We start from the raw sequence: 24,035 nt of genomic DNA, 5'->3' as shown, positions 1-24,035 counted from the left end.
ACTTCCCAGTGAACTGGAGGCTGTCCTGAGAAGCTTCTAGCTATCCTCTGACCAGATCCTCCTGAGGCAGGAGGTGCAGGAGAACAGAAGTGTGCCCTGTGCTCTTCTGAGCAGAGAAGCACCATGAGCTGGGGCAGGCAAACCCCACTGGGGCTGGCATGGCTCACTGGGGCTGGCACGTGGAGGGAAGCACTGCCTCCCCAGGCCTCTGCTTTAATGATCAGCTTAGTCACTGGTGTGACTGTGCCCTGGGCTATTGCCTGAGGTGAAACCTTTACCTGCTCCCTGGTCTGTCTTGGTAGAATTGATCTATTTCAAAGCAATACAGCTAAACAGATTCTTATTTCTGAGAATACCACCTGTGTGGCACCTCCTTTCCAGCTCCTCAGGGAATGTGAGACATGTGAGGAGCTGCCACACTCCTTGCCAGTACTCACAGGAAAGGGTGGTTAACAAGTTAAAGTAAACAAGAGGAATATGAGTGTTGAGTCAGCTGATGGTGTTTGCAGGTGGAGTGTCCTTCTTACCACTGATGCCCAGAGTGATGGAGGAAGTGGGGGCATCTTCCTATCCTGGCTTTTCACCCCTCCCCTCCCTTGCGTCCTTTGACACTATCCATTGACCCCTACCTTGCTCTGCGGCTTTCCAGGTCCATGTACAGCCCTTCTGATGCCCAAAGCACCTGATTGTCTCTCTGTGTTGTCAGCTTGGGGTTGGGCTTCTTGGCTTACTCTGACAGCCACAGTGGACACACATACACACACAAAATCCCCAACCCATACATTGGAGAAAAGTTAGGATTGCCTCCTGTTGGGGCCACCCGCGTTTTTCCTCTTTACTAGGAAATGGCAGTTTCTTCTTTACTAGGAAATGCCATCTGCCTCTTTACTAGGCAGATGGCAGTGCTCCCCCAAACCTTGCTTGCCTTCAGCATTCTGCACGGAGGAGACTCCACTTCCCAGTCTTCTTACTGTTAGGCAGGGCCGTGTGACTAGTCCCAGGCAATGAGACAAAAGGCGAAGTGACGTGGGGACTTCTAGTCTGAGGCACTCGAGAGCTTCAGTGAGCTGTCCACGTTCCTTTATTCTCCCTGCTGGAGCAGCCCAGGTGGCTACATGTTGAGATAAACACAACCTGGATCATGAGTAGCTGCAGAGAAAGATGCCTTGGTGCTCCTCCATGCTGTGTGAGTGGGAAAATTCACTGCCATTAAATCACTGAGATTTGGGGGTTATTACTGATGCAGAGTCTAGCCTCTTCAGGCTAATTTAGAAGCCATTCACAAAGTTTTCCTCAAGTGATAAGCCCAATGAATCCTACTATGTTTCTCTAGGGACACAGTCAGTAATGTTGAAATGAAATTTATTTCTTAGTAACATACTATTGGAAAATGCTAGAAAGTTATTCGAGAAAAGAGAGATAGTCCAGAAATAGAATAATTTGTAATGAAAGGAAGAATAGACTTGAAGAAATAAAGGATTACCCAGAAGTTCTGTCTGGAAAAGTTCCCATAGGAGAAAAGGAAAAGAATTCAAACTTGCAGATTCACAGATCAATAACTCAGGTGGGAAGAGGAAGATGAATAAATTCGTACAGGTTTATGAGTACAGGGGCTCATACATGAAGGAAGGAATGGGGAAAGAGAAGGCTAAATGTAAAAATATACAGCAAATTCAGCAAAACCTAAATGGCTCTGTTTATCAGGGGATGTTTTGGAGTCCTTGATTCTCCTTAGATCTTCTTTAGATGCTCAGTAAACCGGACCTCGGCATGGAGGAAAGAGAGGAGAAAGGCAGAGTGAGGGAGTGCAACCAACACACCCCCAGCATTCAGTCCCAGTCTCCAGGACCATGATCCCCTTTGTAAAGAAACAAGACTCAACCAACAGCCTCTCCGTAACCTATTTAGAATAATAGCATCCAAAGACAGCTGGCGAGGCCTCTCAGTTTTTTGCCTAACTCTATTTTGCATATGAAGAGACTTGAGCCAAGTTCTTTGTCACTGTTAGGAGGTGAAATATACTGGATAGCATGTCTCCCGCCAGGTTGGGGTACTTTTCCAATCTAGACCTTTCTGGTTTCTGAGCCTGGCGTCTCCACTCTTGTAAACTGGCCACTTTGTAGCTTAGGCTACAAAGATTGGCATAGCACAGGTTCTGATGGAATAAGGAAAAGAGATAGTATTTCCAGTTCAGTAGAGACTTCCACCTTACCTAAAATCGTCTGGTCATTTTCCCCCTAATGCTGATTTCAGAATTTCCTTCAAAATTTAGACTAATTTATGCTTTGTTAAAGCTCCACACAAAGTTTTGTGGTTAAATAATGATATTTTATTCTTGGTACTTCACTTGTTGTTTGTGAAATATGAGACACAGGGGCTGTCCTGATTGTAAAAGTTAAATGCTGTACAAAATCACTACTACTCCAGTACTTAACCGCAGGGCCACAAAATGGGTTGATGGTAATTACTTTGGCTCAACCTGTAGAACTATGAATGATTTACTAAAAACTCTGCAATAACATAATATGTACGTGATGACAATTAAAGTAACAAGACAACCTCAAGGAGTAAATATTTTATGTAATGAATTAACCATGCAAGGTTCATTCATGAATGTTAATTAGAATCCTGAGGTTAAATTGCTGTGTGGTATAAAGTCAGTTTATGCTAAGTAATCAAGTAGATAAAGAGTAGTGATGCAGGGTTTGTATTTTAATTTACTGTCCTTTCTTCCTACCAAAAGTGAGAGATCACTCATAACAGTCAAACGAGCAGCTCTGCTCTCCCTTCCCTTCCTAAGAGAAAACACACGACCTGGTCTCCTTTAAGCAGAGCTGCACAAAGGTCTGAGCTTCTTCTGGTGGTGTCAGGTTAAAGGGACAATGGCGGGACAATGTCAGCCTGAAACGTCGGGTAGCAGATTCCCCATTTACATAAAGTTCCAGGACATGGAGTGGGATGGGCAGAATAATATCCTCTCAAGGATAGCCTTGTCCTAATCCTGGAATCTGTGAGTAGATTTCCTTTATGTAGCAAAAAGGATTTCACATGTGAGATTAGGTTAAGGATCTCGAAGTGCAGAGACTATTTTGGATTATCTGGGTGGAGCCAATGTACTCACAAGGGCTCTTAAAGAGGGAAAGGAAGGCAAAAGAGGAAATCAGAATGATGCACTGTGAGGACTCGACCCGTTGTGGCTGGCATTGAAGATGGGGCAAGGGGCCATAAGCCGAGGAATATAGGCAATTTCTAGAAGCTGGAAAAGGTGAGGACTGGATTCTCTCCTAGAGCCTCTAGAAAGGTTTGAAGACTTGCTGAGACTTTGAAAGTCACCCTCTGAGACTTGTGTTGAACTTCTAGCCTCCAGGACTAAAAGACAATACATTTATGTTATTTAAGCCACTAAGTTTTTGGGAGTTTGTTATAGCAGCAATGGGAGACTAATACATCAGGGACTGAGTCTAAGTTGCCCACTTAGTCTCAGTCCCTGATTTGCCTAAAAATCACATGAGTATTTGTGGAATGAATGAAGGAATGAATGACCGGAACTGTTAGTGGTGGAAGAGATCCATCCGAGTTACCCCAAGTTACTGGTGGCATAGTCATGTGGGTCTGCAGCATCTTCAGCCCTTGCCTCCTCAGAAGAAAGAATTTGGCTGAGGGGCATAAAGCAGAAAAAGATACTGAGGCTAGTTTCAGAGCAGGAGTGAACATTTATTTAAAAAGTCTTTAGAACAGGTAAAAAAGGAAAATATGCTTGAAACAGACCCAAGTGGGCACCTGTAGGTCAAAGAGAGAGAGAGAAAAAAGGGGGCCTTTACCTTGATCCTGGGACTTTATAGGATGGCCCCTTTCCCATGATGCTCCCCTTAAGATGGGTTGCCCACAGGCACAGTGCCCTCCTTACCCTTGGGAATTGAGCACACACAGTGCGTTTAGGGAGTTGCTTGCCCGTCAGAGGCTTTCTTCCCTTTTCTGGTGGAGTGTCCCCAGAAGGTCACACTTATCGTTATTGTTTTTTAATGTGCATGCCCAGGAAGTTGCTTCTCCCTGGAGTCTGCTTTAATTAACACTTTAATGTTAACAGGTGTGGACCATCAGGAACTGGCTTCTCCCTGGCGCCCCAATTTATCACTTTTAGAGAGGCAATGCATTAATTGCCTAACCATCACCGACACTTCTGGTGAGTGGGGTTGGGGGGGGGAGCTCTCTCATGCCTCGCTCATGCCTGTCTACCTGTAACGGAGCTACTTGTTATGCAGATATACCTCAACTAGAATCTGATTGACATACACCTCTGCACACCTGTTGTCTAATGGTAACCGAGGTTCAAAATACTAACCCTCTAATACTGCAAAATCCAGAAACACCTATTTAAGGAATCTTACCCATATTTACTGTTGGTTTAGAGGAAGAGAAGGCACTTCAGTGTATTCAGTGTCTATACTGGATCAGATGCTTTATCCTTCCAAAATGTTAGCCCTCGTTTCCATTGCTCTCCATCCCTGTTTCATTTCCTTATGGGAGCTATTACCCTCTAAGACATCCATGTTCACCGTATTTCTTTGCATGCTAATTTCTCCTTCATCCTACTGAAATGTAAGCCCTATAAGAGCAGATACCTTTGCTTAGATTGGGTTTTTGAAAGTAGTAATTGATCACACTTCTCTCAAACAGAAGGATTAAAATATCAGCATTTAACAGATCCAGTGCAATTAGGAATGTGGTCTTACCTAGGGCTCCACCAGGGCTCTGATGATGTCCCCTCCCATTTCATTGAACCCCGTCTGCCGATCTGCTCCTCACAGCAGGAGCAGAATCGGCCCCAAGAGCTCACAGAGAGAAAGCACCGCACCCAGGGGCAGCTGCTTCCTCTGAGTTCACACATCAAATAATCTGCTAGTCCCTGTTAGGGGAAGTGAGGCCGGTGGGAGGCAGGCCCTGTGTCACCTCTTTCAGAAGAAGACTCGAACATGGAGATGGGGTCCCCGGGGCAGAAGCTTCAAATTAACTCTGCTCTTGATCCCTGCTGCATCTCCAGTGTCTAAAACAGCTCCTATCACATGGGAGACATTCAATAAATATGGGCCAATGAATAATGAATAAGTAAATTATCTCATTTCATCTTCGGAACAACTCTAGAGAGCCGATTTTATGTCTATTCTACTGGGGAAGTTTGGATAAACTTAGTGAGGTTGGATAATCACTGAGCAGCAGAGCTGGGATTCAAATCTGGTTTAGCCTTGCTCTAAGGCACATCCTGCTGTCTCCCATGTGCACTTGACGTGGTTCTACTTTGGAAAGAGGCCACTGTCTGATGCATTTTTTGCATTTTTGCTCAAAAGTCTGCTAGATTCAGAAGTCAACTTCAAGGTCGCACATGCTGGGCAGCCCTGAGTGCAGGGTTTCCAATAAGTAGGCAGCTTCACCTTCTCAACTATAAAACAAACCCCAGTGCCCACTCAGGGCCAGACACTTCACTGGTGCACAAGCATGAAACACGGGCTCTCAGATTGCCCCGCTGCTGCCCAGGCCATTTACAGTGCTGAAAGCATCATGCAAGCTGCTTGTATTTTCTCCTTGACTATGTGAAAGTCCTCTGAGGAACTCAATGCCTTTATAGCTATTGTTACAATAATAATCCCATGGATTGAGGGGAAAAGGTTTTAAAAAGCATTGACTACACACTTAGCAACTTTCTCAGCAATTCAAGGACTGAGGCTAAGCACCACTCTGAGTTTGTGGAGAGCATATTTTAATTTCTTATTTCCTAGGAGTAATTTTCACCTTAATTGTAGAGAATGCATTTGAGAACACTCTTGTGTCTGCAACCAACAGGAGCATGGCAGCATTGTATTCTAAGAAATTTGGACTGGGTGCGGTGGCTCATGCCTGTAATCCCAGCACTTTGGGAGGCCAAGGTTGGTGGATCACCTGAGGTCAGGAGTTCGAGACCAGCCTGTGCAGCACAGTGAAACCCCATCACTACTAAAAATACAAAAATTAGCCAGGTGTGGTAGCGGGCACCTGTAATTCCAGCTACTTGGGAGGCTGAGACAGGAGAGTCGCTTGAACCTGAGAGGCAGAGGTTGCAGTGGGCTGAGATTGCACTATTGCACTCCAGCCTGGGTCACAAGAGTGAAATTCTGTCTCAAAAAAAAAAAAAAATTACTAGCTGGGAGGAATTACCAATTCAATGAAAATTATAGCAGAAGTTTGTTTTTTGAGACATTTTTGAACACATCCTCTCTCCCGTGTCAACACATGCATCTGTAGTATGCCCTCAACAGGTGCTTGATAACAAAGTTAGTGGATTTTCCAACTTAAAATTTATCTGGATCAGTTGCTGTAAGACATATGGTTCCTCATTACACCGTGTGATGCTCTGATAATGACTCGTTTCTTTCTATTCCAACTTGGAAAGAAGCTTTTGCCACCCTCCCACCTGTGTCTTGATCTCAGCCAGTGAGCATAGGTGCCTCGTTCATAGTCCCTTGTTATCAGCTCCATCTCTTTCCAGCTTCCTTTTCTGCTCTCACCATGAAGTTTAATAGTCTCAATAAACTTTTATCTTGCCTTTTATGTGGTTGCTACTAAATCTCTTATGCTGTCATTTTAATGACTCACTTTTATCCCTTTTCCAATTGCTCTCAGCACTGCAGCGTGGGGACTCAGCACCTGGATCTTTTCTGAAAGGTGACGATTCTATATCCTGTTACATCCCACTGGGATGTCAGATTAGAGAAACAGTCTCAGGGCTAAATACACAGAGTCCTTCCTGTCACCGTTCCTTGTGGTTCCCATTCTCCAGGGATTTGAAGGCATGAGGACCCCTGTTGTTTTGTAAACACTTTCCAGCTTATGACGACATCTACCTCTCTGAACTGGAGCCCTTGTTGGTGCTATCTGCTGGGCTCTTGGCTGTCTTCTTCCTGTTCATGTGTTTTGGCATTGTCACATCGGTGTGCTTTGTATCCCTGCTAGGGCTTTCTACTTCTCTGTTACAGGGTCTGCAGCTTCCACATAAACCACTTCTAGCACCCAACACAGTGATGGATGAGAGGGAGTCAACTGATAGGTGTTAACTGAGTTTCAACGTGCACTGCATTTTGTTGCACATTGTGGTCCCCTCAGGCTTTCTTGTGTGATTGAAAGGAGGCAGCATGACCACCAGGTAGAGTCCTCCTTGGCTCTGCATTCTGGAAAGGGGCAGGTAACCTCCTTGATCTACTGTGATTGCCAATTACGCTACTAGTTATTCTACCCTAGAACTAGTTAGATCTACTCTAGAATCTGAATCCTTTATACAAACCAATCAAGTGTTTGTCATAAGTATGAATCTGTACTTTGAGTATAGCATTCATGAACAGTACACTTGGGAATAGAGCTGATGCTGGTGATTTCCAAAGGCGGTTAATGTGAATGTGGTTCTGGGGTTAAAGTCACATCTTTTCATGTTAAGTTGCTTATGAAATACATAGCCAGAGCTGTGTTAGGCAGTTCCTATTTTCAGATATGCACTTTTGCTCATTTTCCCTGATGACTCTGTGTGGCCTGTACTGGCCTGCAGCAATTTATAGGGCAGTGACTTTCTTATCTCAGAGTTTATATTAAAATTCTGTATTTCACAAAGGACATTATTGATAGAAGTCATATGACAAAATTCTCCGTGGTCAAATAGGTTTATAAGATGCCTGGTTAAGTATATTTCTTGATGACAAGATTTCTTGGACCCTCTAATGCCCTTACATGCATCGCCAGGGGCCTAGCTGAGCTGCCAGGTGTTGGAGTAGTTGATGAAGTCAATAAGCTAAAAGGAAAGTCACCGTGCAGCCTTTAATCCCTTCCTGCAACAATGGCACAATCAAGGGGCTGAACCTGAGGAAGCACCAACTACCCCCCGCCCCATTTTTCCCCATGGAATGGTACAAGGTTGAAGGTCAGGTGAATCAGCACAGACCTGGAGGGTGGGAGGTATCTGATTGCTGAGGGAGCCCTGAACAGAAAAGGCTCTGGCAGTTTTATGCACTGGGAGCCAGGGTGTGGGAGGGTTGGAAAAGTGCTAGAACTGGAAAAGTATCAAGTACTGAGTCAATGTGGAGAAATAGTTTCAAGATTCCCGCTCCTCTGTCTCCACAGGGAGGTCACCTAGAGGGGCCTGAGGAAGCCTCTGGGTAGGCCCCTGACAAAGAGGGCTTGGAATGCAGGTGCCTGGGCTAGGTACAGGTATGGGTAAGCACATGACTGGCCTGGCCTGCAGCTCCCCCAAGAGAAGGTAAGACACCACGTGCGTCAGGTCCCCTGTTGGGAGGGTGGCTTCCCTCATGAAGTCTGCCAGGTAGACCTTTGTAATAGTCTGCAGTTATGCCTGAAAAAATCACACACAGGAATTTGGACAGGAGCTGAACTCATGCATGATGGCCTTCCAAGAAAATAATGTATACAGTAGGCCATTTCTCAAACATATTTGACTACGGAGTTTGTGATTGCATGTTTCTTGTGACTGGTATTCTAATTACAGAAGTACCAATCTTTCTATCTGAAACTGTTCAAAGTTCAGTGTTTAAATGATGGAAAATTTTCCCCCTAAGTACACATATTTCATTAGTGGTGTTTCTTTTGATGTAGCTGAAAATTTGGATAGCTGTGCCTTTCCTTCAGTATGCATGTGTTTTTCCAATGTCACCTGCAAAATGCTCTATTTTTTCAGCTGCCTGTGAGTTTTGTCTAAAGGTTATCTGGGTCAATTCAGGTCAGAGGGATTTTTGTAGAACATCCTGAATTTAGCAGCAAGGAACTCTCAGCCCAGCATGATTCATGGATGTCTCACAACCTCATGTTTTCTGACATCCACCATCAAGGCAAAGATCCTAGAGCACTTGTGTCTTATGGTGTGATTGTGTGTGTGATCCTTTACCATCCATGATTTCAGAGGGAATCAGTGCAAGATAATGAAAACGTGTATTTTTCATTTGTCTTGTAATGTCCTAGGTTTGTTGATTCAGCAGATTTAATAATTACTTTTTACTTCACTCACTTTCACATTAAAATGCCTTTGCACTCTCTATAGGGAATTGGTAGGAGAGAGAGGCTTCCCAAGCCACCAGGTCAGTTCACACGACTGCCCTATCTTTGGGTCATAATTCAAACTGCAGCAAAGTGTTCTGTATTGGGATGCCAGATTCACCAAGTAGAACTGATCTGTTTCTGTTCAAAGAAGTTGAAGCTTGTGCAAAACAAAACCATAACTTGTAGTTTATTGAATGTATCTTTACTTATAAGGTTTTGTTGTTTACATGCATTAACACTAGATTAAAAAATTTGGCTGTGCAGAACCAAGAAGGTTTCATCCAGGCAGGATTCTATAGACTTAGCTTAAGAGAGTTGTTTTATAGTAATTTTTACATATGAAATGCTTTATTCCATGGAAATCTTATGAAGAATGCCAATATTAAAAATCAGAGTGGGTCATGGTTGAAAGTAGGTGGGAATACATTTAGGCCTTCTTTTTTATAGTGTCCCTGAGGGGCTATGTGTCTATCTGCTGGAGGAGAATGGTGATCTGACACACTGTTTGGGTCCAACTCCTTTAAGACAACTTTCCTTAACAACACATAGATTTCCTGATTCAGGATTCAACAGTAACAACAGCAGCAGCAGCAATGTTTATTATGCACACTCAACAGGTGGCAGGCAGTGCATTCGGCACTTTACATGGGTTGTCTCTTAAGCCTCACAACAAATGAATGAGGTAGTGTCAAGTCAGGGAACAGTCCCTAAGACCACTCTCACTTCTGACACCAATTGCAGATTTGGGGGTCCTCAAGACAATCCTCAGTTTTGATATTTTGCTAGAAGGGCTCACAAACTCACTGAAAGCTATTATACTCATGGTTACAGTTTATTACAACAAAAGGATTAAAATCAGCCGGGGGAAGAGGCACACAGGGCAGATCTAGGAAGGTTCAAAACATGGAACTTCCAGTTGCTCCTCCCAGTAGAGTCACAGTACTAACTTCTCCCATCAATGATGTGTGACAAACCACATAGAATGTTGCCAGCCAGGGAAGCTACGCAACCCTTGGTGTCCAGCGTTTTTATTGGGGTTTGGTCATGTAGACGTGCCTGACCTCAGCTTCTAGATCCTTCGAAGTTGAACTGATGATACATGTGACCGGAAACCCTCTTCCTAAATCACATTGTTAGACTGGGGTGGCCCAACACACCCAGGTAAACTAAGACACGTTTATCAGGACACTAAGACGCTAAGGCTTTCCAAATGCTTAGAGAGCATTTGGAACCAAATGCTCTCATGAACCAAATGCTCCCATGAACATTTGCTCCCATGAACCAAATGTTCCCATGAACCAAATGCTCCCATGAACCAAAAGAAAAGACCAGATTTCTTTTTGGGCCAGGTTGAATTCTTTATTTCATAGATAGCTACTAGAATTCTTTTCCATCTCATAGATGAGGAAACTGAAGCTTAATGAGTCTAAGTAACACTTTGTAGTTGGCGAAGCTGGGTCTTGAAGCAGGGCAGACGATTCCGGAAGCTAAACTTTTAACTTTAATTTCTTATGAAGGTTATTTGTTAGTCCAAGCTGCACCATTTTGTAAACCCCTGCCATTTTGTAAACCCTGGTCAGAATGGAAAATTCCACTAGGGCTCAGGCCATAAGAAACATCCTGGGACTTTCGAGACAAGTCCCAGGCCTAACCGCCTGACCCCAGGAAATTCCTCCCTTATCATCAGCTAACCACACTGCCCACCCCATTTCCCAACAAGCCCAGACCTCTCCCTCCCGGAACTATAATTATCCCAGCCTGTAAGAGGGTGTGGGCTCTGGTGCTAGCTGATGTCCCCCTCCACAAATCTTTGTTCAATAAACCTTTGTTGCCCTAGAGCTGCCTCTGTTCGTTCCTTCTCCCTTTCCTGCTCTAACAGTATTAAAAAGAATTATTGGTACTTGACCCAGTGGTTAATTTAGACATAAATACCCATGCTATCAAAGAAATTATAGTCAGATAAATCACAGCAGAATCCTGATATTAACAGGCAGTCCTGTCATCTCCAGTGTAGCTAGGAAAAAGCCCATTCTTGTCCATTTGTCCCAGGTCACTCCTGACCATGTGCCTAGATCATCGGAATTTCCAGTCTGAGTGCTGCACCCCCCCAAGTTACTCCATGCTGCCTGTGTCTGCCACTCTCAGTGTTCAGCCTTTAAAGTCTTCATTAACTTCATTTACAATGGTCTAGCTATTTCTGTTCTTTAATTGCTAATTCCACAATTGCCAGGGTGAGCTTTCCTCCAATTCAAATATTTTGGGAAATGCCAGCTACAAAACATTTTTGCTGCAACATGCCTATGATTGCTTCAAATTGTTTCTTTTCTGCACCACTACCTTTGAAAAGTTTAAAAAAGGTACTGTTTGTTCTTCCATATCCTGTGATAATGATGAGAGACTCTATCCTTGCATCCTGGAGCTGCTTCCTGTGCCTTCTTCTCAAAAACCCCTGCTGCAGCGACTGTAGTTACACGCGTCACCGGCTACATCCCTTGGGTTTTGCAGTAACTGTTTATGTTAGCTATAGTGGCCATATTTTCTCAGACAAAATTTGGGACACATGGCCCAGCAAGGATGACTGTGCATATGGGTACACAGGACATAATATTTCTTTCCCAGAAAACTTGAGACATATGGTCTCCATATGTATAGAATATATGGCCTCTTGAATGTCTCTTTATTGATGCATTTCTCGTCACATGAATATGTAACAATAGTAATGTGATTTTTATAGCCTCTCTGTCAGGAGTTTTTCATTTGAAAAACATATTCATCATTTCTGTTTGTGGTAAAATTACTGCTCAATTTAGTGGCCAGCTTTACATGGTACGTGATGTATCTTGGTTTTGATGTTCTTTAGTGAATATATTTTCTTACTTCTATTTAGGGATCTGTGGTCTGTCTAGGCCAAAAAAGCAAACAAAAAAAAAGGCTGTGTGTATTCATTTGTTCTGAAAATGTCTGTGGAGGAGGTGGCTTGGTGGCGAATGATTTCACGGTAGGCGTGTGGGAGGAAGCTTCAGAAAATAGATGAAAGTTTATGAAGTTATTTCGCTGTTGGGGTCAGCGAACATGGGTATTTTGAAAGGCAGAATAAATGATGAATGAAGGGGGAATAAGGAAATGGCAGAAAAATGGAAAATATAATGGTGTAGAAGGCATTTTTTTCTTCTAGTTGCCTACTCTTTAGCCTGCTCTCAGGTGGCTAATGGAGGAAACAAATAAACAGGTGGCTTTAATCCACAGTAGAGAAAACCACAGTGACAGCAAGCAGAGCAAGCTTCCTGTGAACACAAATTAAATGTGTTTGAGTAAGAAATATGAACCATAGTGAACATTTATTAATAAAAATTCTGTGAGCAGTAATGAATGACATTCTAGTAGAGAGAGATAAACTCTGAAGTAAGCAAGAGATGATATATTTGATTGGAATAACTAAAACAAGAAGCTTCCAAAAGAAAAATGATCTCCTACCAGCAGTTAAACTAAATTGGACAGCGGTGCAGCTCATCATAGGTGACGAGGGGCCTCCAGTACCTCGTAGGCCGGAGGTCACATTGACCTTCAGAGAGTACACGGAATCCAAGCTCGAAGTACCAAAGAGGGTGAGGAATGTGACAGGCAGCACTGTCAGAGTTTTCTCTTTCATTAGGTTGTTTTACACTTAATGTAAGCTCCATCCAGAATTCTTTGTTTTTGGGTAACATCATTTATCCAGTACCTCTAATGTAGTCTTGATTTTCCCATGGGGACACAAAGGTGATTTTCTCCACCATTTCTTCCATTCTGTGAAGGAAAGCAGTCATAGCTTTGCTTAAAACTTTCAGTCATTTCCCATTATTCTTAGGAGAAGGAAAAAAATCTTCCAATCTTCCACATGGCCTGTATTCCCTTGGCCTGCTTCCTCCATTGTACACAAATGTCCCGGAAGCGTCTGTGCAAGCTCCCTGGCTTCTAGCACCTGTGCTAATTCTGACTCCCCTGGAGAAAGCACCTTCCCTTCTTATCCTAGTTAACTCCTTCCCAGCTGTCAGGTTTCTGCTCACGTGTCACCTGCAGAAAAGCTTCTCTAACTCTTAATCCTAGGGAAGGTCACTCTGCTCTAGATCCTCATTGTGCATGGAGTACTTTCCTTATGGTATTTAATACAAACATGAATATTCTTCTCCTCTGCTAGACTAAGCTCTGCAAGGTCAGGGGTGCCATTTTGTTCACCTGTGCATCTCAAAATGTAGCACATTGTTGGGTATGCAGCATGGTGTAGGTTATGTGCTCATCATATGTTACGAAGCATGGTGTGGACTATGGGTTCATGGCCTGGTGTGGAGGATTGCCTAGATTATGTACTCATGGCCTGGTATGGAGCATGGTGTAGACTATGTGATTATCATCTAGTTTGAAGTGTGGTGTAGGCTGTACACTCACGGCCTGGTATAGAGCATGGCCTAGACTATGTGCTTATGGTCTTGTGTGGAGCATGGTGTTAGACTATGTGCTCATGGCCTGGTGTGAAGCATGGCCTAGATTATGTACTCCTGGCCTGGTATGGAGCAGGCTGTATACTCTGTGCTCATCACTTGATATGAAGCATGGTGTAGGCTGTGCACTCACTCACGGCCTGGTATGGAGCAGGCTGTATACTCTGTGCTCATCACTTGATATGAAGCATGGTGTAGGCTGTGCACTCACGGCCTGGTATGGAGCAGGCTGTATACTCTGTGCTCATCACTTGATATGAAGCATGGCGTAGGCTGTGCACTCACTCACGGCCTGGTATGGAGCAGGCTGTATACTCTGTGCTCATTACTTGATATGAAGCATGGCGTAGGCTGTGCACTCACGGCCTGGTATGGAGCAGGCTGTATACTCTGTGCTCATCACTTGATATGAAGCATGGCGTAGGCTGTGCACTCACTCATAGCCTGGTATGGAGCAGGCTGTATACTCTGTGCTCATCACTTGATATGAAGCATGGCGTAGGCTGTGCACTCATGGCCTGGTATGGAGCATGGCCTAGACTATGTGCTTATGGCCTGGCATGGAGCATGGCCTAGACTATGTGCTCATCATCTGATTTGAAGCATGGCGTAGACTACGCACTCAAGGCCTGATGTGAAGCATGGCCGAGACTGTACGCCCATGGCCTGGTGGTGTGGAGCAGGGTGCAGTGTATAAAACCATTGCATGGTCTGGGGTAGGTACTCAATACATTTTCTGGAATGAATGAACATTCTTGTTCTCAGATTGACTGCTTTCATGGGAAAACTCCAGTTACTGAGGCCAAATGGGTCTGAGCTGTCCCAAGCTCTGCAGTGCCATGTCTTAAAATGGCTTTGCTTCCTATTTGTCATCCTCTCAGGGCAATGACTCAGGAAGAAAATAAATTCAGGACCTATGCTCATTTAAATAAACTCTGGCATTCATTCATCTTGTTTCCTTTTGAAGATTTGAGTCACCTTCATGTCCACAAGCTCCCATCGTGAATTATTATAAACCTTGGGGAAAAGGAGAAGTCCCTGAACACCAAGGCAGGGCAGAGGCAGTAAGGTAATAATAACAGGGGCATGCATGGAGTACACACTGCTCTGGATTTGAGGGCCTAGGTGTGGGGGCCTAAGTTCCCCACATGCATCAGCTCATTTAATCCTCCCAGTAACCCTAGGAGGCAGGTGCTATTATCAGTCACCCACATGGTTCAGATGAGGACACTGAGGCGTGGAGGAAGTAGTTAGTCAATGTGAAAGAAGGATTTAAACCCAGTCATTCAGTCTTCATAACCTGTATTCTTAGTCATGGTGCTAAACTGTCCTTCAAGACAAGAAATCTTCTCCCAGACTTTCTTCCTTGATTTGTATGCCTTCTTTTCACAGGAGGGTAACTGTGTTTAGTTGTGTTCATAAACATGAATGGCATCCTTCCATATATCAATTCATTCTTTCACAAAGCATTTCCAAATACTTAGTACATACTGGGTGTCGCAGTTAGCACTGAGGATACAGTTAAGCATACTTCATTCTTGTCTAGAGGTAGAAATGTGTATATATATAAAATCTCTCTATATATATATTTATCAATATACATATGCTAATCAACATGTATATATGTAAATCTCTGTCTCTCTTTACCTATCTATACATGTATCCAGACTCTAGAGGTTGAAAGTATAAGTTTTAACAAATTATTATGGCCATCTAGCAGACGGGGTTAGTAAATGAGTATCTTTGAAAGTGTGTAGGAGAAGAAATCCTCATGGAGGAGTTAACATCTGGTTTTGGAATGATAAAAATGAATTTGACAGGCAAATAAGTAGAGAAGAACATTAAAGGAAGAAGGAACAGCATGGCAACGGTGGGGAGGGGGCCGTGGCTGTGGAGAGGGCTCAGTGGAGGGACTGTGTGGTGTGGGTGGAGCTGTGGGGAAGGAGGTGGGAAGATGGACTGAGGCCAGATGGTGCAGGTTTGTAAATGTGATTGTTCATTCAGAGTGAGAGATCCACCGGGTTTGTTGGCAAAACCGGCATTGTTTTTTTAGCAAGACAGCCAGGGCCCCTCTGGGGATGATGGACTGGAAGTTGGGGTGGTGCTATTGAAGAGAGGGAGGGGGTCAGCCCATGGAGTCGGCTGGTTTCCAGGTTGGAGAGGTGACAACACTTCCCAGCCTGGTGTGTTCTGCCTCCAAATCGTTCCACCACTCTCCGTGGGCTGCACAGCCCTCCAAAGGATGATGTGTCTGTGGATGGGCCCTCTAGGAGGTTTGAAATGTCTGGCAGGCAATTCCTTTAGTGCAGTAAAGAGGTATTTAAAACAAGCACCTGTTAGACGCTTTGTGGGGGCTTGACGAGGAGGAAGAGTAACTGGAGGCTGTGGGCCCCATGAATTGGTAGAAAGGGCACAGTCTGGTGGTCGTGCCTTTCCTCCTCCGGAGGCATGAGCAGGGTGAAGGCTTTTCATGGGAGAAACTTGCTGTCTTCACCTGAGCCCCTATGTTCTTTCATTTTTTAATACTCAAAGCCCCTGAGCCCCATGTGAGCCCTTTCTGTGGAAGTGCAACTGAGAGGCCAGGCCACAGGCCGCTGCCTTCCCCTCTGGCTCCGGGCAACACTGGCTGGAACACTCACTAATTCCGTGGCATGTTACTGGTCCCAGGCTCCCCCCAGGACACCCATGAGGGTCCAGGAAGCTCAACTTGCCTCCTTGGCTTCGTGATGCTCAAGGACTGCTTCTTAACCACACTACGTTGAAATAGACCCCAGTCCCTTCCTATAGCCCCCACTCCCCCAAAAGACAGCACACCCGGAAGCATCCATATATATAATGGGCCTGCCCTCAGATCTGGAGGCCCTCGGGAGAGGTAATTTTGCATACCTGCAGCCTCTGTCATCTTCCCAGCCTCTCGCTTCCTTGATCTTCTCATGAATTCCAACCTTTATCCTTATGTGAAAAAAATCAGCTGTTTCTAGCTTCCGTTCCCAAACCCAAATAACAAACACAGCAGGGTGCTAGGAAGCAGAACAGGCATTTCTTCCTGGGGAAATCCATCCTACTTAGGAGGCAGTCATGACCATAATTACCCTAACATGGGCAAATGGCTAGGCTGTGCGTGCTCTGCGTGTGTGTGTGCCTTTGTGTGTGGGTCCATGTGTGTGCATATGCATGTACATGTGTTTCTACATGTGTGCGTATACAGTTGATATCCTGAGAAAGTGTCAATAGGCCACATTTTGACGTGGAAGTAAATTTTCAGACTTCTCAGAAGGGTTTCAGAGCAGTGATAATGCGTATCAGGGAAATGACTTCCAGGCCAAGGACGGGAGGAAGCTTCCAACAGTTCATGTGTGGCAGAAGCAGTCATCTCTGGTGCACACGCTGAGGTGTGCGAACCCCTGAAAGTGACTTGTGCAGCAGGTGGTTCACCGGGGTGCCCTGCCCCCTGCCCCGCTAGTAGTTAAAGGCCCGGACCTTGGAGTCAGTCTTGTCCTAACTCTATGAACTGCATTTTCCTCACCTGTAAGTTGAGGGGATGAGTATCCATCTTAGAAGGTTGCAGGAAGTGCAGACCAAACACGGCCATGTCTGTAAATTGCTTAGTGCAGTTGCTGCCTTTAGGCAGTTCTGATGGTGTTCACATAGTGCATAGTGCGGCAGGTGCCTACCTGTGCCCTGGCCTGGGATTGCCTGGCTTCCTCTCCCAGTTGTGATATTTACTGGCTGTGTGATCTTGACTAAAATAGCTATGCCTCGGCTACTTACTACAAAGCAAAGCTACTAACACTTCCTCCCCCACCGTGGGATGTGACCTGTGTAAAGCGCTTAAAGCGATGCCTGCCATCGAGGAAGGATTGGGGATTATTATTATGAAGATGCTAACCCTGGGAGCAGAATCTCACTTCCTAGAAAACTGCCATGAGGACGAGTGTTCAGGTCTAGAAACCTTTATTCCATGATTTTATAATTTTTAATTTGATAAGCTTTGAATTTTTTTCTGGTTGCAAATAATTGCTTTGTATTTTATTTACATAGCACCTGTCAGTTTATTATGGGGGCACAGAGACAAGTGAGCTATTTTAGTTGGAAAACTATTTTTGTTCTAAAGCAGTAAAAGAGGGGAGGAGAGACCTACTCTGAAAGCCAGTTAGAATGTGTGGGGTCGTGCCAATCTTCCTGACCTCGTCAGCGTGGCCTGGTACATGGACCTGTGCCCCCCACTTTTCCAGCATAGGGTCCATTTCAAGTACCAACCCACCTCCCCACTCATTAATCTTATGAGTGGTTCTTGGGTGTCTTCCAGCACGGGGGCCAGACCCAAATGTACTCTGTTCCCTGGGGTTGTGCCATTTACAAACAAGGTGAGCAGAGGCTGGAGTGTGCTTCTACATGAGGTGAGGTCGCCCGGGCACAAGTACACTGGCTTCTTTTTTCAAGGGTGAATGGCTACAGTTGGTAGTGTCTCATTACCTGAGAGGCAATGTTAAAGAAGCCTGCTTATTGTTTCTGCTTTTGACAAAAGAATGTATGTTTTGGAATCTGATTTCAGATGCGGCATTATTTCAAAACTCAAAAACAAACAAACAAACAAATGCCCCTGTTCTGACCAGGCAAACCTGGAACTAGTTTCAATGGAATCTGACATATAGAATGAAGTTAAACGCCATTTGTGAGGCTCTAAAATAAAGATATTTTCTTTTGATTATGTAATTATTTATCCAACTGCATGGGGCATAAATATGAGTTGCTGTTCTACGTCCTGGGGAGAGAAATCCAATTTGATCTCCTTTAAGTGGCATGTTCATTTTTGCAGGAAGATTCAATTATTCCCCCACTTACAAGGCTATAAATGAGTTTGCTGGGCCGGTTCCTGACACAAGCGCTCTCATCATTATTCAGATTAGTTTTCACTTTTCTAAACTGGTCTTCTGCCTACTGCTTCTGGAGCTCAGCCAGCATTTCGGAAGAGGATTAAATAATCTTTCTCTCACAACTTCCTACATGTTGTGCTATTTTGTTCCTTCCCAAATGTCATCCTCTGCTCCTGTGCACGTTTCCCATGGGTGAGGGTTTCAGATGTCCCGGGGCTTATCGTCCTGTGGCTGGTCAGGCCCAGGCGAGACAGCCCTGGCCCCGACTCCCAGGTCCTCCAGATGGGTGCTGAGCTGGAGCCTGGGGCTGTCTTCGCCACAAGAAGGCAGAAATCACTGCTTACCCACAAACGGATCAGCAGGACTTCATCAGAAGCAGAGGCAGAGGAAATTGATGGGAATACACTCCCGGGCTAGAGACACAAAATGAAGACACCTGGAACAGAGAGGAGGGAATTTAGGCAGCTGAAGGGGAACCTGTTGCATCCTTGAATGCCGGGGGCTCCTTAGGCTCATCTCTCCTTTCACTCTATTAGTAATGGAATCCTCCTAAAGAATTCTCCAAGCCTCCAAAGAGCATGGAGGACGAGGGGTGGAAGCATGAAGAACGCCCTGGCCTCTTGTTTTGTAGGTGTGGAGCACATTTCACACGAATCACACTGTCATGCAGGTGGATCCCGGGAGGAAGGGCTAAGAGTAAGGAGAATTAAGATAATCTTTCACCTTCCTCTTCTACCCCATGACATGACATAGAATCTTCTTATCTCCAATTTCTCCATCTGGCTTGAGCACATCTAGGCAAATTCTACCCCATCATACACTTACCAGGTTCTCCAGCAACTTGGCTTTCAGCCTTGCCAAGTCACTTGGACTGCTGAATTCGTCCCCCCTTGGGTGTCTGAGTGTGGGGGATGTCTTCCTGCTTCCCCTCACTCACATCTTCTAAATTCTTCTTCCTTGTAGAAATATCTGCCAGTGATTTCCTGTTTCTCACTCTGGTTCTTGGCTCCAGCTGCCCATTTTCATGACCTGGGGAGCTGCAAGATCCTATCAGCCCAGCTCTGCCCCATCAAGGAACTGGAATCTCTGCAGGGAGGCCCAGGCAGGGTTGTAGGAAAGATGCTTCCCAGGGGGGCTCTAGTGGGCAGGCAGGACTCAGAACAGCGGAAATGAAATGTGGCCAACCCTTGGCTTCTTTTGTCCTCAAGATTCAGAGAATCAAAGGATTCAAACAGGAGATAGGAGACTTTTGTAAACATAGACAACCAAAGAGATAAGTTGCAAAATACCCAGTTCACTTGGAGGAGGCAGGGATGGCTCCCAGGAGATGTGGGCTTTGAACAGAGAATACGCTTTTTAGTTGGAGAGGATTTAAGTGGAGAGAGCAGCAGATATAAAAGCAAGGAGTCCACGTGCGTTCAGGGAATGGCAAGGATGCCGGGAGATGGGAGGTGGTGGAGTGGTGACAGGAGAGTTGTGCAGACAGAGCAGGATGGGGCCAGGCTGTTCAGGGCTCTGTGTGCCCAACTCAGGTGTGTGTCCTTAGACCACAGGGGGCAGTGGGCGCTATGGATGGGTGGTGATGTGGTCAGTTTGCTTGCTAACGTAATACCCCTAGTACAATGTGGAGGATATGCTGGAGTTTTAAAGGCTGGTGAGAGGAAGAAGAGGTCAGAAGCAACTGTGAGTTAGCAAGGTGGTGAGGAGGGCATGGACTAAGGCTGGCAGGAGAGGAAGGAGAAGCAGGTGCAGTTCTGAGACAGACTCTCCACAGCTTCCGCAATGACTGGGATTCCCCAGCTAAGGAGATGGATCTACATTTGGGGGCCGGACATTTGGGTAAAGGGTAAAACCATAAACAGAGGAGAAGGCCCCCTTCTTTCTCTTTTAGGAAAGAAAACAACCTCAGATTTTCTTTGTTAAGCAAAAGATACCAACAAAGCACCAAAAAAAGTGATGGCAGGTAGATAGTTTGCCAGGAGTCAGGTGAGGATGCCTGCAGATTCTGCATCAAGGTAGGGCTGGAGTCCTATGCCAGGGCGAGGTTGTCCTAGGAGAGACAAAGCACAGCCTTGAGAACTGGGGGTTCTGGACATTATCGCTGCTGAAGGAGGGCAGCGGAGGAGGAGGGGTCCATGCAAGCCTGAGGAGGAAGAGGGAGCTCTGCAGAAAGCAAGGGGTACCATCTCCTGCCCCAGACTGCATTCCTGGGCTCAGCACCCTCTCTTCACTGCAGGACGCTTAACAGGCATGTCCCAGGCAGCAATACTTCATGCGTCCAAACTGGGGTCTGCAGCTTCCCTCCCTCCCAGGCACTCTGGGCTCCTCTGCTCAGATGCTCCTGTCAGACACCTGGAAGGGAGTTTCGCCCAGTTGCTAAGGGAGGTCTCTCAGTCCATCCCTCTCAGAGCTCCCGCCACTCCATCACCACACTGATTCCTGGAGGAACCTGCGGCAGCTCCCTGGCTGTCCCCGCCATCCACCCTCACCCCTGCGGGGTCTTGTCCACACAGCACAAAGATGGTTTGTAGGAAAGATGCTTCCCAAAGATGGTTTCAAAAATGCAAACCTGAGTCTGTCTTGCTCCTGCTTACAGGCCTTCAGTGCCTTGTTCTGACCCTGGGTACAGTTCAATCCTTACTGAGGAAGGGTGGGTGGGTGCATGGGGGGTGTCCCACCCACGGGTCCCCTCCTGCTCTGCTCAGCAGTTTCATCCCCGAGGATGGAGCCACCTTGCTCTTTCAGGTTTCTGACTGTGCCTAGCATAGCACACTGCCTGAAAGTAATACAAAATATTTGCATGAAAATACATTTTTAAAAATGCATGTTGAGTGTGCACTAAAAACATAAAATTCAAGTAGTTAAAACAATGGGAAAATTAAGTAGGTTGAAATGGTTGAAATTCAAGCAACTGGACTGACCAATTATGAGGTCACTGTGACTTCTATATTAAGACAAGTTTCAATAAAGTGATGGAAGATGCAGATTTTATAAGGTTGAGGAATTATTTAAGGTTCAAAAGATGGAGATAGCATTCTCTGCTTCTTCCTTCCTCAAAGAATTGAGCGCAATCCTTCATCCTTCCCCTGTTCTCTCTTCCACTTTTGGTAACCTCTAATTTCTTGATAATAACAAGAACAAATACTATTTATTCACCACCCAGGCTCAAAATCTCACTCCAATCATGACCTTTTTCACTGGTCCTCAATTACCACAGGATCTCTTAATTGTCTTTCTGACCTCTAATTTCACTTGTTTAAACTGACCAATTTCATTTATGAAAATGCTTCTTTCATTTTGTAAATCCGTTGCTCCAGAATGTTCTGTAGCAGCCTAAACCTGGTCTTCAGGGCAATTTGTAATCTGGTTCTCAACTTTCCAAATTCAGCTGCTGGTGCTCCCGGATACAGATCCTGTTCTTCACTCTTCTCTTGCCCTGGGCACTGTGTTCAGCTTGCTCAGCAAAGCCTGCATGTCATGCATCGGTCAGCGTTTTTCTCCCATTGCCTTTCCAACTCCGACTTTTCCTTGGAGGTCCAGACCAAATTTGACCTTCTCAAGTAGTCTCCTGAGACCATGTTAGCCTGTAGTGGTTTCTATGCACTGATAGCTCTTACTGTCCACACTGTATGAGCACAGACACCCCCACAGTGCCTTCATTTTCCAAATGTGCTTCCACATTCCTAAAGGCAGGAGACAGGGTCTTCTCTTACTGGGGAGGAAAAAGAATATTGTGTCTCCCATGTGCCCTCTGGACTGTGCGTCTCCACAAATGCAGGTTGAGCATTCAAAAATCTGAAATGTTCCTAAATCTAACACTTTCAGTGCTGATACGACACTCAAAGGAAATGCTCACTGGGGCATTTCAGTCTTCAGATTTTCAGATTAGGGATGCTAAGTGTAATGCAAATATTCCAAAATTGAAAACGTGAAATCTGAAACACATCCGGTCCCGAGCATTCTGGATAAGGGATTCTCAACCTGTAGTAAATAGAACCTCAGTCTTCAAACAAGTAAGAAAAGACTTAAGAAACTGACAAAAATTTTAAAAGATGCATGACAAGTATAGGTGCAACATCTTAAATATATTGGAGATTATATTTCCGCTGTTAAGCATATTAGTTTGAAGGTAGAAATAAAAATGGTCCACTTGTAATGTAGTAAATTGTAATGATTTTAACCTTTTAAAAGTCTTTAGAACAAGAAGCACGAGGTAAGAATTCTCTAATCCAGGGCTTCTCAGTCTGTTCCGTTGACCTTCGGGCTGGTTAACTCCTTGATGTGATGCTGTCCTGGGCATTGGCTTTGTAGGATGTTCAGCACATCCCAGGCCTCTGCCCACTTTACGCCAGCAGCACCCTGTCTGGTTGTGACAACTAAATAGTCTGAGACGTTGCCAAATGTCCCCTGGGGGGAGCAGAGTGGCCCCCAGCTGAGCATCACTACCCTGAACTTTCAGACTGTGAGTGATGTTTAAACCTTTGGAAGTGGTGGATTGATATCTCACTCTAGTGCCAGGGTGGGAAGTTGGGGCCTCAGTCACCATGTGCACACAGAACCTGAGAGAGTGTTCGCATGGCAGCCCCCAAGCTCTGGGTCTGAACACAATCCTTCGGGGGACACGGAACCTGAGAGAGTCCTGGCTCAGGACCAGCCTTGCCCAAGGGTCTCTGGTTTACACGATGACTGTTGTCCTCAGGGGCACCATGGCACTGGGGCTAACACACCAGCCATTCTTACCAAAGCAGGAACTAGTGCACTCTGCAGGAGGGCCTCCACCCCTCCCAAGAATGTGGAAAATTTCCATGGCAAGTCAGGGTTGGGGCCCTGCTTGTTGCTGTGGTACCAGAATGTTGAAGGTGCATTACAAGAATGTGTCTAACCCATAGGGAACTTTTAAAGCTGAAGGTACCTTTTGGAATTTGGTCACTTTTACTGCACATGATTTCAGGGCCATCTGACTATCTTGACATTTGCCTGGTTTATGATACAGGGACACACGTGCATGAGATCGAGAGGATGCTCAGAGTTTAATTAGCATGCATCTGTCTTGGGCATGTGCCCAGATGCTCTGTGATGGGTGAATCTGAAAATCAATACTAACAGTAAAAGACAAATAGGGTAACACTAACGAGCTCCATAACAATAATTTGTAAAACAAATCCTAACTTTACAGGCTTCTTAGGTGGGATTTGGGGCTTACTCCAAGGAAGCCTGAGTGAGCCAGGTTGGTTGGAAGTGGACAGGAGCCACACATGCTTGGACCTCACCCGGCTGCCCAGAGGTGTTCTCACTACTGAGCCCCAGGTCACAAGAGGAATGAGTGCCGATGGCTCAGAGAAATTGAGACAGACCCAGCCCCCACGCCATCACTTAGGAATTCACTATTCTTGGAGGCCACTTAACCTTTCTGTGTCTCCATTTACACTTCTCAAAATAATAACACAGCCCTAGTCCCAGTGGAGGGGGATACTACATGCGGACAGCTCTTCTGAACTCTGAAGTGCTGTTCGGACAGTGCTTGGCGTTGCCGACCCCACACCCAGCTCTCCACTCAGGGAAGAAGACCTGGCTGTCCTTCCTGGAGGATAACTTTCAATGGGGCCAGGAG

This window comes from Pongo abelii, chromosome 17 (assembly GCF_028885655.2).
Source record: "Pongo abelii isolate AG06213 chromosome 17, NHGRI_mPonAbe1-v2.0_pri, whole genome shotgun sequence".
Classification (NCBI taxonomy): domain Eukaryota; kingdom Metazoa; phylum Chordata; class Mammalia; order Primates; family Hominidae; genus Pongo; species Pongo abelii.
Note: the sequence above shows the minus strand (reverse complement) of the source record.